The 13,203-nt window shown below is 34.0% G+C and overlaps 1 protein-coding gene across 4 annotated transcripts in view; it reads right to left on the bottom strand.

Annotated features, from left to right (window-relative positions):
- LOC132702830 (regulator of G-protein signaling 11) overlaps positions 1-3,497 on the bottom strand; it is a 161,104-nt gene extending 157,607 nt beyond the window's left edge. For 3 of the 4 annotated variants that reach the window (XM_060671641.1, XM_060671643.1, XM_060671640.1), the window contains exon 1: positions 3,292-3,497. The gene's annotated coding sequence lies outside the window, so the exon portion shown is untranslated. The remainder of the gene's footprint in view (positions 1-3,291) is intronic. The other variant, XM_060671642.1, reaches the window with a different exon arrangement.
- Positions 3,498-13,203: the final 9,706 nt, after the last annotated feature.

Here is a 13,203-nt window from a genome sequence, read left to right on the forward strand (position 1 = left end):
AATTTACAGTTCAGCATTATAACTGTAAATCAGATTTGACGATCCTAAATGGATATAAAAGCTCTAAATTACGCTTTAAGTGGGTAAAAATAAAACTCCGCGCCTCGACTTTCGTAATTTATTTGGAAATTAGCAGTAAAAAGTTCAACTGGCGCTACGAGAGAAATGGTTCGTGATAAAAATTATTTGTATATTTTATTTTAACAAAGACGCTTGAACACTATATTTCAGTTTAAATTTATATAATAACATGTTATTATATAAATTTAAATAAAATTTAAGTTGTTATTATATGGTTAAAGCTCATAAATTCGTGAAAATCGACATTTTTTAAGATAATTTCACAGAACTGTTACAAATTAAAAGTGAATTTGTTAACTATTTTTGGCAAATAAAAATATAGCTTTTAAAATCTTCATCTAATCTCTTTTTACAATTCAATAACCTATCAATATTACTAAGAAAAACACAAGAAAGGCTCTTTATTCAATTATAGTCTTATAATAAACATATGTTTCTTGACACAAGAAAAAATATAATTTAGGTAAAGCCAACATGGTTTTACGTGTACCATAGGTATTATCTGCTTTGCAAAACTTTTAATCGACAGACTAACGCCATTCACAAATTTTATATTAATTGATTAATAAAAAGGTCACAGTAGAATACCATGACGATTATGTATACTGTTAATAAAAGACTATAATGTGAAAAATCAATAAATAATATTTTTCGCACCATGATCCTCAATAGATTGGTAACGAATAATGCAAACAGTAGAGAGCAAACCAATCGAATAATTTTTGCTAGATGTTGTTTATCAAAATTAGTTTTATTTAATAAAACGCATATGCAAAAATTCTTTATTAATTGCTAGCTCATTTTAATCCGTAAGATTGCATATCCGATTAGTTTTTCATCCTTTTGCCTAATAAATTAATTAAAGTCGACAAGAGATAAATGAGTTAACATCAATTTAATGGCTGCGGCATTAAAATTTCCTCGTAATACCGTTTAAAAACCCGGATTTGTTTGATAAAATGAAGTAGTGATTCCACCCGATTAAATGTGGATGTGTGTGCTGCACACACTACTTTTGATATGATTTCAATTTTCTTAGACCTATATTTGACATTTAGTTTTAGTTAATCACTCATTTGCCTATCCCAGTTTCAATAACTGTTTACTTGAGTTTGTATGGGCACTTGTGCTTTTCCAACTAACCAAAACTACCATCAAACTAAATAAAATGTAAAACCTCTTCTATTCGCATTTATCAAAATCGAAATTACAAGTAGAATGCCCCGAATTTCTTTATAGACTCATCCAAAGGAATTGGCACCAACTCGGTTTTACCACTTATTTACTAAAACAGCTGGGCGGTTAAAATAATATTCCACTTAAACTTTAATCCGGCGTGACCTTTATATCTTTTATAATAATTAGCAGACGACGATAGGTGAGGGTTTTGCGATTTAAAAGGGTCAGCGGTCTCTTGAGCACATAGACAAAATAAAAAATTAAGTCTTTAATAAACTTACCTTCGCGGCACATTAGGTATGTGCTCAATTTTTTTTACCATTTTATTTTTTTTTACCAATCTCGGACTTTCCTGCACATGAGATATCTTTAAACGGCAATCAATAAGTGCAAATAAATCATGTATCTGAGTTTGTATAATAGGTACACCAAATCTCAATTCAGCATTATCGAAATCGTCACAAAACTGGAAAAATCTTAAAAGCGACATAGTGTATCTAGGCCATAAATCTCCTAGGGATATATGTTTATATAAGATTTTAATTTAAACAAAGGATCTTCTTAAAAGAGCTTCAATTCAGCTTTTAAATTTATAATGACATACTTCACGACCAAAAGTTAAAATAAACAATGATCATATTGCAATCTTAACATTATTTAATTTTTACTTTATACTTCCGGTTCCAGTTTTTGAGATATTTGGCTGGAATTTTAAATTTGCACTGCCTTATCATTCGTTTAGAATCATAAATCGTTAGTGTTAATCCTTTTTCATATGTTGATGTTCTTGTTGTTAAATAAGCCAGGGAATCCCATCGCCTGCGCCTGATGTTTAAGACAGTAGTAATATTTTTCGGAGAAAAATTAGAGATCCATGATTTCTAAATTATCATATAGTACTAAAAGGCGTTAAAGAAATTGAAAACGGAGAAGAGCAAAATTTTGAACCAAAAGGAACTAGTAAATCCCACTTTATTGATCAATAAATATAATTTCTTAAGATGTTCAATATTACGATGGTACTTTAAAGTGCGTTTAAGTCAAAAGTAAAGGTCAAGTAAATTGAGACTAAAAATATTGTAAATCTTAAAGATTTCACTTTATAGCATAGAAAGCAGAATTTTAAGAAGCAATATCTTAAAAAATGTGAAATTAAATAGTTCTTTTTCACCCAAAAGTGCAAGAAAACGTCATTTTGAATTGATGAAAATTGAATTTTCTTATTGTGTTTAGTTTAGCAGACCTAAACAATCGATTAACTTGTAACAAAACTAATTAAGAATTATTAAGCATTAAACTACGGTTGAGTGAATTGAGTATCGATTATAATATAACGAAGCCATACTTGGTACATTTGAGATAGATAGCGGTTGTATTGGCCGAAATAACATTTGGCAAGTAATAAGTATTTGACCTTATCTTAGTAATTTTATTATGCTTTTTTTTATTACATATTAACCATTCATTTTTTGTATGACCGTTTTTTTTTTTGCTATGCTCCATACAATGCACGTTTGTGACGAGTTGTATAGGGTATACGAACACTTGAGACTAGTAAAAATATTTTCGAAAATTGTTTGTCTAATTCTGTTTTTGGTATTAATTCCTTTGTCATTCTGTGCCCTTCCTCTTTCCGGTCACTTACCTCGAATGAAGAATATTCGGTAAATAACAAACATAATATTTATCACATAAAAAAATAAACAATTATTTGTGTTAGACCTGAGATTTTGTGCCACTACGTGCCACATTTTGGATCCAGCCCACCTTAGAGAAGAGGAGAACAACGGGGATAAATTATCAACATAACATAACAAGTAAAAATTGTACAGTATTACGAAGCTGCAGCATCTGGATAAACAACCGAGATGGTGTACATCTACGGAACAAGCGTTACAACAAATCGCCACAAAGCACAAGGACCCAAGGTCGTGCACGACTCCATCCTGTTGAATCCCTCGCGGATGCTGATGCGCTCAAAACAAAAAACCCGCAAGGCAAGCAAATAGTCCACACCAGCAGGAGACTTACCGACGAGAGGCGCGTACGAGATCATCCGAGGCCACTGTTCCTTACACCATACACCAAAAGAAGTGGCTGGGACACCACCCGGACGCGCGTGCAGCGGATTTACAGTGCGAAAAAAGGGTAGCGGAATGTGTGATCCCGCATGCAGTGTCCGCTTTGGTGCGGAAACGCGACACGACCTGGCGCTATGATTACTGGAACTGTAATGGCGGGCTCGGACGGGCTAACGAGTCGCGCGCACACGCTTTCCCAGGACTCGGTGAGGAAATATTGATCCAGGAATGGCCACCGACGACGAAAATTCCGCTTATTGTAGTGAGAGAAATATATGTGAATTACTGCGCCGAATGATTTGGTACATAATGGGATACCGCGTTTAGCCTTTCGGTCTGGGAGATTTCTTGTTAGATATTAATCCGCGAGAAGGCCGACTACTTGGCGATGTTTACCGTCTGATAGCTAATTTACTAATGCGACATTACATGAATGACCCGGAAATTCCATTCGTATCTCGGGCAACTCTGTATTTTTTGTTTATTTATTTATTAACAATTCTTTTTAGCAACTTTAGCCATTGTGATTTAGTATGAGCTCCGTGTATAGTTCAGAGAGATCAACCACGTGCATACAAAAGTACGCTTTGCTTATGGAATCAAGAATGCCCAACCCATAACTTTCAAGTTGCGTGAAGAACACTGGAAAAAAGTACTCTTTTCCACTACTTAACTTCCTTTGATAGCGTCAAAATGACAAATCGTCCATAGACCCAATTCTGGAACCTGCGTAGAAAGGTCGATACAATATTGAGTTTACAACCACAACTACACCACAAATTATATAACGTTCTGGACCCTAGTTTCGCTAGTCATCGAGAGCAGATGGTCATTCAGCCGTGAAGGTACCCTGGCGCTTAAAGACCCTCTGGTAGAAATGTCGCATGACCCATTGCAAATTTTCAAGCGGTTGTCAGATGGTACGCACTTCATCGTCGAAAGGCACTTTAAGAGAGGATCGAATCAGGGTTGATTTTTGTTTTTGTCGAAATTTATGAGACAGATAGCAAATAATGCCCAATGAATAATTCCAATTCAGTCTTCCAGTATCGGAGAGGAGCGACTACTAAACCTAAAACTAGTTTTGTGGATTTATCCTTAGGAAACTTTAGTTCTTATCAACTTTGCTCACTTCCTTCAAGCGAAAAAGAATTAAATATTATAAAACAAATAGCATTTAACAATGGTTACGCTATTAACCCTCGTTCATGGATAATATTATAAATAAAAAACAGTTTCAAATAACTCAGAACTGTATCTATCCCATATTAAATACCGAACCCAAAATTTATAAACCAATAAAATACCTAGCAAGAAAATTTCGAAACATCTATCTAAAATTGAAAACACCATTAGGAAATTGGTTAAAAACAATAAAACTAAATCACGAAAAATAAGTTGAAATGTGGATCATGTTCCAAAATGTATATCACGTAGAACATTTAAAAAACGCATGAATGAACATATAAGAGGATATATAAATAAAACTTCGGATTCTAACTATGCCATTCATTTAAATTCAGAAATACACAAGTTTGACGATAATATGGTTATTTTACATTATAAAACAAAAAGCAAAAAACTAAATTTGTTGGAATCTATGGAGATTAATAAAATGAGATAATTCGAACCTATTACTTAATAACCAATTGGATTTAAATACATCTCCGTCGTTAAATTTAAATGTATAAGCCTACACCGGTAAAGAGTAGTGGATATAGTGATAATATTGATATTTTCGTGGAGAAGCTGATTGTTTTCCGTGCATTTCACAAACTTCGCGACACTTTGCGCCGTTTTCTTTCTAAACAGTGATTTTCACACACTTAACTCGTTTTGCTAGACGAGATCTAGACCCATTTTGAGAAAATAGTACCGTAAAAATGCCGCATCCAAACTTATTGATGATGTCTCAGCGACCATGTAGGTTATTGAATGCTGCAAGGTCATTGGTAAAAACGAAATTGAATGGATTTTCTCAATTTTATTTTCATAGTTGCCTCATAGGTTCCAGTATTACCAGGATAGGCAGGGCCACTACATCTCTAATAGTTATATGGATGTTATCTTAGGAACCCAACTATTGTGATGTATGATCCATATATGGTTCAGAGAGATGAACTACGTATATACAAAAGTATATAAGAATGCTTTGCTCATAGAATCACGAAATCCATCCCGCAGTTTAATTTAATAGCGTCAGAACAACAAATTGCCATGAGTCTGAAAACTGGAACCTGTGGTGGAATGTCAATACAATTTCAAGTTTACACCTACAACTCATATATCTAACTTACTGGATTCGCGTTTGACTAGCTATCATCAGCAGATATAAATTAACTAAAATAAGTTAAGAGCTATCGATGTAATAGCTAAGCCTGGTCATTAAGCCGCAAAGGTCGCTCACCTCACCTCTTGGTGACAGCCGGCTATATATACAGGGTGTCTGGTCATATTCTAACACACGCTTACAGGTGTATTATGGGTTATAGTAAATATAAAAGTTCAAGAAAACTCAAAATTTATCAGTTCTCTAACAGCAACTTTCAAGTGTAAGCACGTAGTGGACATTAATTAAATTAGAAGTACAGACAATGGACGTTTGCGCATTTTGGAAGGAAATATTCAAATTTGTGAAATATGACAAGACGTTTTTAGTTTTTTTATATTAGTCAACGTCAAAACAGTGAAATGTGTTCTTAGGATTTTTGCGCTGAGTTCAGTGAGGTATTAAAAATAGCCCTTTTAATATTTTTATTTATTTCGATAAATATTGCTCAATCGCAACTTTGAAATCATTTAAGTCTTGGAAGCAGCCAAGTTCAAAATGGAAACTTTTTTTATTTGTGCCTGTGTTAGATGTACGTATTTTTTTTAAATAAACATTTTGATATTATGGGTTTGCTTTGAAGCAAATTTAATTATTTGTCCGTCTAGTAAATTAATTTCAATCGAGCAATGGAGTGCAACTTACTAGATTAGAATAGATCCGCCTCTGAAATTAATATTTACTCGTTAGAACTACTCCAAGACGACCATAATTCCTTTGATATTCTGGAATCGATATTTCGCAGAATCGAGAAAAGACTGCGAAACCTGCAAAAGTCTCAAACATTAAAACCTCTAAATTCCAGCGAAACTCCGGCTTTAAGTGTTTTCAGAAACGGGACGAAATGAAATACTTCGACTGCGTCTCTGATGTGCTGTTGCCTATTGATGCCCTCGTACTTTCTAAGAAATGTATTTTCATTTTGTTCCGAAAAACCCAAGCGTTATATTTCATACAATGTGTTATAAAATTAGATTTTCGATATACTTTTAAATCATCGGTTTTAAATTCCAGTATTCAAAGACGAAAAAGTTCATTTAATTATTAAATGAAATTATTGAGTGACTAAGAAGAGTACGAACTGTAACTGCAACTTACCTAGTTGAAAAGAGACTCGACACTTATAATTAAAAAAAATATTGGGTTGTTCGGAAAGTCATTTCGTTTTTTTTGGGGAACATGAAAGACAGTTTTCGTATAATGAATAAATATTTTATTAAATTATAGATTGGCCATTCTGGTCCAACACCTTTTGCCATCTTTCTGGCAGTAACATAATTCCCCTCCCATAAAAGTTTTGGTCCTTGCTGGCAAAAAACTGGTTCAGGTGGTTTTTGACATCTTCATTTGAGGTAAAGGTTTTGCCATCCAAAAAATTTTGCAGGGACCGGAACAAATAGTAGTCGGAAGGCGCCAGATCTGGAGAATATGGTGGATGTTGCAGTACGTCCCATTCAAGCTGTAAAAGTTTTTAGCGAGTGACCAAACTTGTGTGAGGTCTCGTGGAACACAACACCCTTCCTGTTGATTAATTCGGGCCTCTTCTCTTTAAGTGAATCATTCAATTTGTCCAGTTGATGACAATAGACTTCTGAATTAATCGTTGTATTGTCCGGCAAAAACTTAAAAAAAAACGATTCCTTTGACATCCCACCAAACGGAGAGCGTCACCTTTTTTTGGTGAATGTTGGCTTTTGACACGCTTTGAGCCGGTTCATCTTTTCTGCTCCATGACCTCTTGCGTTTAACATTGTTGTATACAACCCATTTTTCGTCCCCAGTAATAATCCGCTTCAAAAATGGATCATTTTCTTGACGTTTGAGGAGCGAATCACACACGTCAACGCGACGACACAAATTTCGCTCCGTAAGGACATGGGGCATCCACACATCGAGCTTCGAGGTTAAGCCCATGCCTTTCAAATGGCCATAAACAGTCGAATTCGACAAATTTAATCTCTCACCGATCTCCCGTGTGGTTATTCGCCGATTTGCATCAACTAATGCCTTTATCGCATCTTTGTCAGCTTCGACCGGCCTTCCAGACCGTGGTGCATCTTCGACATCAAAATTGCCGGATCGAAATTTTGCAAACCAGTTCTGGCACTGGCGTACTGTTAACACGCCTTCTCCATACACATCCGTCAATTTTTTTCTCGCTTGGACAGCATTTTTACCTTTTCTGAAGTAAAAAAGTAAAATATGACGAAAATGCTGCTTATTGCTCTCCATATTTAAAAGGGCACCAACCAAAAACTACTGCGTAGAATTAATAGAACTTTTTCACACACAAGCCTTGCAATATCAGCTCTCAAGACATATAATGGTTATGCGGCTTAAGTGTGAAGTTGGTTTCGAAAAAACGTAATTAAGTCCTCTGACGGAAAAAACGAAATGACTTTCCGAACAACCTTATATTTTTGTACTATTATTTATTACCAAATTCGTAAAAGATAAGCAGGAATTGCTTTCTATTGCCATTCTAATAATAACAAAATACTTGTTTCTTTGTTTTTTGTTTGTTTATTAAAGAAATTCTAATAATCGTTATTTATTACATAAAAACCTAAAATTCCATTAATATTTTTCATTTGAAAGTAAAGTCAAAAGTAAAAAAACAGCATGGAATTTTGAAGTTTATAAGACAAATCATCTCGGACCTTACGAGATACACCGCTCTCTACATTCATTTAATTCATTTTTTTAATAACAATTTAAAAAACATTTAGAAACAGGATTTTTATGAACATATTCAAAAATTATTTGTTAGAAAAATCTGGTGACTTTTATTAATTAATAATTCTTCCATTATAACAATTCGTAATGAAGAGCTTAGGTGGTTCTGTTTGGGAACGTGAGTAAAAGCAAAATATAATTTTGTGTTACTTTCAAACTATACAAGTTGTCACAAACTTATTAAAGTTTAATTTTTTAAGAGGAACTCCCTGTATATTGTAGCATTTTCGAATTCTACTACCAAAATAAGTGTACGTTTCAATAGTCTTTATGATACCCCAGCGTTAAGATTTTTTAAATTTTTTAAATAATTTGAATTTTGTCAAACTGTAAACCAATTTTAATTTCTCAAATGCATAGCAAATATTTAGGAAATGTAATCGAAATCTACAGTGAAATGCATTTTATAAGGAGGTATTTAAGTGGTTCTTGAAATACTTGTTTGACAAATATTTGGATTTTTTATAATTAAACCAACTACCGTAAAAATATTTTCTTCATCTTCTACACCAGTTTTCTTGTACTGTATTTTTACAGAACACACATATAATGTAAAAAACAAATTTCCAACTTAGGTTTGAATTAAATTTCAATTTTAATTATTAGAGGTCAGACTCAAACTAACTAATATTTATGTTGAAAAGTACCGGAAAATTAAAATATCAAAGGCGAGCTTATTGAAGGCATTTCTAAACAGTTAAAAGTCAGACCGAGACACTAACAAAGCAAAAACCAAAGTAATTATTTTCTACCTGTGTTTATTAATCTTTTGCTTTATTGAAAACGTAGCCTAAAGCGTTGGAAGCATGAAAACGTCTGTGTATTTTGTTGTATCAGTCACAACACAAAACAAACAACAACATAAACGTTTTGAATTCCACGATTGTACATGTTCGTTTGCGATATCCACAGCAATTTGATATTACATTTCCTCCAAATCCGACAATTAAAAATTCAGTAACGAACTGCAGATGAACTCCATTATTGCAGAGTTTTGGTAATTTGAGCGGAGTTTTTATTCTCGTCTCTTTGTTCATAACTGGAACAAAACCGTGACAAAAAAGTACAACCGAATGCATATACGGCGATGAAGCTCATCGATCCTATATTTTTTCAGAACACAACATTTAAGAGGTAAATTGGCGTGAAACATAGCACTCCACGTACCCCACATCTGACACTAGAAGCAGGATCCTGGAAGAGTTTATAAAGTAATTTGCACATTTTTGGATCCTAAAGTTTTAAACGACAATAGTTTAATTTTAAATCAATAATTATGAGACAAGTAAACAACGAATTATTCAAATTATATAGGATTCGATACATTTTTGAAGGTTTTAAAAAAATTTTTTTTTGCGCCTATGTATATCTTCAAAAAAAATCATATCTAGACTAACCAAAAGCAGGAAGAATTATGTTTCATCGTTTTTGGCGGTTTCATATTTCAATGGGAAAGTTTAGTATTTTTTTAACGCAACGTGTACTGGAAAATTGTCGTAGTAATGGGTTTATTTTGTTTGGACCTAGCCATACCAGCCACCACCACAGATAGAGTTCAGTTGTTCGATCTACTGGTGGCGTATCATGGATTGGCTTGGCAAGAGTGGTGTTTTCAATAAAACTGGTTGTCTGCCCGACCGGCTTTTACACTCTCTTTTACACTCTAAATTGGTTACTAATTTGTGACTTTCCATACTTTTGGATTTATTTGGAGTTTGGAAAAGAAATCTTCCACAACTAGGGATTTTGAAAAAGAATTGTCTTGCTCCGCATTTCCAGAAAACCCTCGAATCGAGGTAACTTAGTCTTGGAGGCATTTTGCCACCTAATTCGTGCTCCTCAATTTATGCCGATTTTATTTTAGGTTTTTTTTTCTTTGTTCCGTTTTGCCACTAACCTTTCAACGTTGTTTCCTTCTTCATCGCCATACCAGAGATCTTCGCTAGAGTTGGTGTCTTGCATTGTATGCTGTCTCATGCGTAAGTGTTTGGTTGTCCAGTAGCTGGCTTTCCTGACCGACATTGCCGGGTTATCGGGGGCGCTCACGTGCTGGCCACCACTCAGTCTTGTGGCTTGGTTACCGGGATAATACAAGACCGCGGAGTAACGTTCAGGAGAGCTTGAGGTTTTGATAGCTTAAGTGCTGCGTCCTCCCATAAGTGGCCCGTTCTCTTAAAGAACTGGATGCGCAACTTATATTCTTAAACTTAATATATAATTCATTAATAAATCATAGCATGTTAGGTTATTTTACACCGCCGAAACTTCATTCATTTGGTTTATTTCTTCAGGTGGAAACCTTGCGTCAAGTTTTCTTTTTTAATCACGTGGCGCCTACCTACCACCTTCCGGGACCGACCGAGGTGCCCTCCACCACATTTTAACTTGGGCTTATATTCTATTTAGTAATATTTTACTTTATTAATTTTTCTAATTGGTTAGTGAGCTAGCGTGGGCCTTGTCTTGCCTCACTAACAAATTTCAAATTTAATTAATGTTTTTTTTTTCACGACTCTGAGATTGAGAGGCAAGACGTTCGACGTTTTTGATCAACTACTAACTTGAATGATAAATAAAATGGCACTTGCGACTATTGGCTATAAACGATCTAAGCTCGAATGGCACCGACGTAACCAAAAATAAATGGAAAATTTTAGAATAGGAAAAGACGGCTAGTTATGGAGATTCTTCTCTTTATTGGGTTATTTTAATTTCTTAATTTTTAAGGAAAATTAAGTAAAAAATAAAATTTGTATTGTACAGATGTGCTATAATAAAATAAAATAAAAAAAATAAAGTAAAATGAAAAGTATAGAGTTCTAGTTGAAGCATTCGACGAGATTATTGATTGTGTTGTCAATGTAGGCTGTACAAACTATTTAGATCTGAAATAAAAAATACAATATTGTCCATGCGCCACGCAAAATCGTTGAATGTTTTTTATTTATGAAAGTTTATCAATTTGCCTTTAGAAAGATTAAATTCTATACCATAAAATTTCAATAAATTATGGAATAAACAAATCTGTTGAATTTTGGCTGCCTCTTTCAGGGTAGCGATATGATCAACATAGCCTTCCACATATTAAAATAGCTCGGTAGGAAGAGACTGGAATCATGGAACTCTTGGCTTATGTATAGATAGGTGTCGATAGCCAACAATTACTTGCTTTTTAGTTTATCTAACTCTAAAATAAATGCATTTTTGGAGCCATTCAGTTGCAGTGTTTTCAAGTTCTCTGGGATGAGAAGTTTAGTCAAAAGAAATAAATATGTATTGACTTTTTAGTTTGTTGCAGTGTCGTAACTTCCGTGGGCGGCACAGCTCTTACCGGACGAACCTTTCGGGCGAGAACCTTGTATAGCTAAATCCGCGCCAGTGATCAATTGTTGGATATCCCATTAAAAAGAAACTCCCGTTAATAAAATATCTTACCTTACAAATGTGTAATAGTATATTTTGCAACAAGTTTAATGAACGACACTGTAGCCACAATTTTGTTTTTGCAGATCGAGTTCTGAAGAAGTTCATCCAGTTGTTGGCTTACTATACTTTTTTTATGACTATTAGTTCCATACAAAAACAGCACAAATACTGAGTGACATGTAGCGTTGTAGTCAAAACTGACAGATGTCAATATGCAATATGACGAATCCACACACCAAAAATTTTTCTTTTCCTAGTTTTCAGCATAACTGAAATACTGCAATAAAGTATATTTTTTTAGTATTTGAAAATTTTTAAATACTAATTAAAAACATATTGGTACTAAAAACAGTTGTTATGGACATCTTATGTGAAAACATACTTTAAAATACTTGTTCGGAATGTCGGATGTGGGGTAAGCTGCTGTGTGTGTCTGTACCTGTGTCACGTCTTCCCGTTAAATAATGTATTTTCAAATAAATGGAAGATCGATAGAGCGTCGTATTTTCGTATATTACTGAAATTTTAAATGTCAAATATCGAGAAAATATCAGCCGAACATAATATCTAGCAATTTATATTGTCTGCATACAAAAATGTCATCTGTTTTGCCTTGTCGGAGCTATAAGTTCCTCTTTTTTTAATGTTGATAATACTGTCTTACCCTGTTATTGACCTCCGAAATCTTACAGTGAACCTCACTCAGTAATTAATTTTTGGTTATTTTTTTTATGATGAATAACACTACTAATAACGCAACACAGCAATAGGCGGAAACTTCTTAAAAAATTAAGAGTATCACTATATTACTGTACTCTGCTTAAAGCTCAGAACATTCTCGCTGCAGGCGTCTAGAAATTCAAGCAGGTAATCATCGTACAGGTAATTATCATGCAATTCGTATGCAAGATTTGAAGTTAAATAAAAATATAATAAAAGCGAACGATTTTTCATGTAGCAATATCATAGAATTATATCAAAGATTGTCCCAGACCGGATAGCATTCCACCTGTATTTATTGAAAAATGTGCAAATAATTCGGCATTACCGCGAGAAATTATATACTCCTTTGCGTCTCTCATATTCCCTCGTAAGCAAGTTCTGTGTCTTTAGAAAAATCCTAGAGAAACTTATGTATGATAGTATTTTTCCAAGTGCAAAAAATAAAATAATTGAAAAACAACATGGTTTTTTTCCCAAAAAAGCCTGCCGAAACGAACTTTCTAAGTTTCTCTGAATTTGTTACTAGGGCAGTTGACAGTAAAGGTCAGGTTGAAGTAGTATACACAGACCTTAGTAAAGTACTCAACGAGATAGATATTGTGGATTAGGCTTGCAGAGGTAGCGGTGTCCGATATGGCTAGATTGTGC

This window comes from Cylas formicarius, unplaced genomic scaffold, assembly GCF_029955315.1.
Source record: "Cylas formicarius isolate icCylForm1 unplaced genomic scaffold, icCylForm1.1 PGA_scaffold_6__28_contigs__length_40554024, whole genome shotgun sequence".
Lineage (NCBI taxonomy): Eukaryota > Metazoa > Arthropoda > Insecta > Coleoptera > Brentidae > Cylas > Cylas formicarius.